This window comes from Pistacia vera, unplaced genomic scaffold (genome assembly GCF_008641045.1).
Source record: "Pistacia vera cultivar Batoury unplaced genomic scaffold, PisVer_v2 Contig117, whole genome shotgun sequence".
Taxonomy (NCBI): domain Eukaryota; kingdom Viridiplantae; phylum Streptophyta; class Magnoliopsida; order Sapindales; family Anacardiaceae; genus Pistacia; species Pistacia vera.
This window is the reverse complement of record NW_022195215.1, coordinates 2,435,831-2,440,733: the sequence shown is the minus strand read 5'-3', so window position 1 is coordinate 2,440,733 and position 4,903 is coordinate 2,435,831. Positions and strand designations below refer to the sequence as shown.

Here is a 4,903-nt window from a genome sequence, read left to right as displayed (position 1 = left end):
AATCTTAGGGACACAAAGAATGTTTTTTAGATGCAAAGATTTTTAATGAAAGGTACTAGGTAGAAAAGAATGGCCAGTATGAGAAATATTAAGGTACTCACCATTTCCAACCTGAAGTTGATCCACTCCACTGTAGTTTTTGCTGACATTGAGATGACTGAGGTCTGAAGTGACATGATCAGTTGCCCCTAAATCCATGTACCACACTGGATCAGTGGGTGTAAGAGATATAGGCACTGCAAATTGCTGTTGTGCTTGTGGAGAAGACTGCACTGAAGAAGGTTGAAAAGGTTGTGCTGAGTGAAAATTGGAACCCACAGCCACGAAATGTGCTTGATTCTGACCAGTTATCTACTGACTAGGAACATTATAAGCAGTAGCAGCCACATTGTTAGAATGATTTAAGCCATTGTTAAAGTTCCCATGTTGAGTACCAACTTGAGTATTATAAGCTGGTTGTGAATAAGCTGATGGATTTATGCCACTGTTGAAGTTCCCATGTTGAGTGCCAACTTGAGTATTTTAAGCTGGTTGTGGATAAGTTGATGGACAATAAAAGCCTCCTGCAGGACCATTAAACTAAGGAATGCTGGATGGGTAATGATTGCCACCACTTTTGTATTGATGATAGTTGTACAAGTGCTAATTGTTATGTGGCTGAGATGACAATCCTTCATGATATGAACTAGGTGGTTGTGATGGGTAGCCAAAGGATTCTGAGACAGACCAGTAAAAGCAGAGTTATACCTCTGATAACACTGCCTAGCTGAATGCCCTGCTTTACTGCATAACTGACAAACTAATTTTCCCCTTCCAGCATTACGTCCTCTTCCTCTACCATATGATACTCCCCTAAAGTAAGGTAGTCTGTTGTTATACAAAGGCTGATTATAGGTTTGAGGGATAGATTGAGAGTTAGGTATTATGGGATATTGAGGGTAATGAGGATTACCAAGAGACATCAGAGTGGGAGGTGCTGTATAACATGGTCCAGTTATATTGTCAGATTGTTGACTAACTAGATCTGGTTTGGAAGAAATATTTGGTACATTGTTTGAACAACTAGAAGCTATGTAGGCTAAACAATTGTATAGATCAACAGCATTGAACTTGTCAAGTCTAAGTTCATATTTTTGCAACAAAAATGTGGCTTCTTGCAGTGTAACAGAATCATACTTCGACTCAATTCTTGAGGTTAAGTTCACTACCACAGCATCGAACTCAGGACCAAGTCCATCTAATATATACTGTAGTAAATCTTCATCAGTGATTATCAGTTCACTAGCAGACAGACTCTCTGAGATTTCCTTCATCTTTTTCACATAATCTTCTACATTTAAATTTCCTTTTTGTGTTGTCTGAAGTAAATTCTTGAGATATAATACTCTAGCCTTTGAATCAGTAATGAACTCATGTTCTAACGCAAACCATATCTCAGTGGAGCTTTTACATTTTGACACATACCTAAACATGCTTTCTGAAATCGATGCCAATAACCAACTAACTAAGAACTTATCAGTTCTTTTCCACATTATATATGCAGGATTCAATTGTTCATTAGCTGAAACACTACTTGCCCTAACTTCACCACTAGATTGACCTAACTCATGCTCAATTGTTGAATCAGAGATTATAAGAGGTGAGGGACGGGAAACCCTACTAGGTAGACAATCTTCAAGTTCATGAGAGCCAACTGTGGACAGCACCTGAGAGCTTCAAAAAGGGTAATTACTTTGAGTTAGCTTCGGATTTATGACTTGAAGGCTAGTAGCAAGAGTTGGAGTAGCTCGATTTGCTTGTTGCGTCAAAATCTCGTTTGAGTCATTGAGCACATCAAAGGATTTTCTAGAATTCACCATTGACGCAAGTCACGGCTCTGATACCATGTAACTTTGCAATTGAAAAGCAGAAAATTGAAAAGAAAATTGAAAACAGAGAGAGAGAGTAGGAGTAGAGAAGATACATTTTCTTACTGCACTTTTCGTTAATTACAAAGTACAGTAGCTACTGTTTTACATATATAGATTTTCAGTGGACTTTTACACTCTAAACGATAGTGTTTTGACTCTTTATTATTTGAGCTAAAAAGGGCAGCGCATTTGTCCAACAACAAGGAGCATGTTTGAAATTAACAAGATCAATTTGCATTCAAACTGATGGAACGAATTTTATATTAAATCGGATGAAAAAGAATAATTAGTAACAAGGACAATAATCAGCCTTAGGCAACGATTAAAAAAATGAATATAATTATTATTTGTTTCACACTATTGTTCAATATTTCCGGGTTGCACCCCTTGGGCCATGTGGTGATCTCATGTCACGAGTCCGCTTTTCCCTTGAAAGTACTTCTGCTACTCTATATAAATAATTAAAACGTAAGGAATTAGTATACAAAACCTTCGCTAGCTTATGATAGGTATATAAAATTAATTATATATATATATATACACCTTTTGAGAGCCTTTTCATTTGTGCCCCAAGTAGTAGGCTCACAGACTCCTGTCTCCAGATTCACCTTTATAATTGGTTTCTTCAACAGTCTTTCACCAATTTTTACAAGATTCTCCAAGTTTGATTTGGTGGCAATATCCACTGAAGACTCGTCTCCAATTGGAGTATCATCCTGAAATTTACAAGATAAACAAATATAACACGTAAATTAGATTAGTTATCAGATGAACCTAATCAAAAAACCAGTTTGGGACTCTGATTGCAGTAGCAATATGAACGTGGATCTTTAATAACCTGAATTCGTAGATAATTTTCTTCAGAATGAAGGGCTTTAAAAACTGCAGAAATTGAAAATCAACCATGTCGCCGCTGGATTGGGTAAATACATCGATTAATGGAGTGGAACTTTCACTTGTTAACCACCCTAAAATTCCCCACTTAGCCGCTTTAAGGGCATCGTACTTCTCCTCGGTCTTTGGTGAGCCAGTCCCTATTGATATAACCAGAAACCGACCATAGTCCGTTGGCTTTATAGGAAAGAAGTCTGAGCTCCCCCGGGTGATTTCTTTGGTCACTTCACTGATTGCAACTAAAGTCTGAAAATATAGAAAAAAATGAATAAAATTTCTTAATTAACAACTTGCCATAAAATTTCAAAATATTCAAATTTTAAGATCAAATCTATGATATATACCGGATTATTAGCAGCTACACCACCATCAACGAGATCAAATTCTCTCACTTTCCCTGTTGAATCTTTGGTTTCGAAGTAATGTGCTGGGAGATAGGTTGGGGCAGCTGATGTTCCAATGCAGATATCCGAAAGTAAGGCATTAATACTTGGATTTTTAGCCACCTAAACCACAGAGACACATATATATAGTATGAGAACGCATGATCTGTGAATTGTTAAAATGGTTATTCTAATTCAGCTTCTTTGGAAAAAAAAAATAGCACGAGGGCGGAAATAGAGGCATAAACGAACCTCATAGCTAGAGAAGATGGTTGGTTGGAGTTTCCTGATGTCAAAAGTTGGAATCACAACATTTGTCAACGTCTGGTGCAGTCTTTTATCTCCTAACATCTCCTTCACGAGATTATGTAGATATTTACCATCATATTTTGGTCCAGTCAAAGATTTGAGCAGCTTTGTAGCAGGAGCAAAGGGATAACTGTCATGTAATGGAAGTTTAACGGCAATTATTATTAACAGTTCGATGAGAACAGATATCAGTCATGACGTCCAGGTCATAATTCATTATGACAAGATTTTTAAAAGTTAAGACTTTTACCTATCTTGGGGAAAAATTTTAGGGCAGTGAGTTAGATAGAAGTCCTTGATATCCTTGGCTGCAAATAGAGGGCTGTTCTGCTCATTTGGGGCTGTTAGCATGGCGGTCACGAGGCCGCCAGTGCTAGTCCCTGCAATTACATCAAAATAATCTGCAAGTCTTGCTTCCTCGCCGTCCAGTTTCTGTTGGTAACCAAACAAACGCTTAGTATCAGGACATAAACACAAACAAGTGTACGTAAAATTAACACTTATATATATATATATGGTTTTGACTCTGTTTTCTTATGCATACAGATTCAGCTAAAGATCATTGCTTTCTACTCTCAAGAATTGGGTAAAGAAGAGTACTATGTACATATAAAAGACTATGTAGTATATATGGGTAAATAATAAGAATATATTTTTGGAGTGGAGGTTAGGGTAGGGGATAAATAAAAAAGAAAATTATCCCAGTATTGCATGTAAACTATTTTTTCTACCTGAAGCTCGGACTCTAAGAAGGTAATGATAGTTGCTGGGATAATGCCTCTAACTCTAATCCCACCTCCATCAATGCTCAGAACAGTTATTAGGTTACCATAAGTTGGAGGTTGTAGGGGCGTTTTTGGACTTTCCATGATGTGAGATTGTAATGCGAAAAGGAAAGTGATAGATTAAGAAAAAGGGAGATAGATATACGTAGATAGAGAAGTTCTATGTTTTAAGAGCTTTGAGAATGAGAGACTGAAATGAAGTGCATGTGTTCTAAAAGTTTTTGATAGAGAGGAAAGTTGTAGGAAGAAGAAGAAGAATTCCTCAATTGTATCGATACACAAAGTTTTGTACAGTGCCTTTTAAGTGAAAGTAAAGTCTAACCAACTCAACTAATTTAGTTAACTATAGTTATATTTAACCAAAACAATATTTAACTAAAACAATACTAATGAAAGCTATAAGCTGAGCTGAAGTAGAGCTGAAGTGTAGCTGACATGTATTCTTCAATACCCCCCTCAAGGTGGTGAGTGATAAAGATTCAACACTCCCAACTTGGATAAGAGGTGATGATGGAGCTGACTACCAAGTGCTTTAGTAAATATATCTGCCCTTTGATCACCGCTGGGAACATAGTGAGTTTGAATAAAACCAGTCTGTAGTTTCTCTCGGACAATATGGCAG

General features: G+C 37.0%; 1 pseudogene; it reads right to left on the bottom strand.

The window, feature by feature from the left end:
* Window positions 1-2,152: 2,152 nt before the first annotated feature.
* On the bottom strand, window positions 2,153-4,380 carry LOC116107241 (annotated as a pseudogene).
* Window positions 4,381-4,903: the final 523 nt, after the last annotated feature.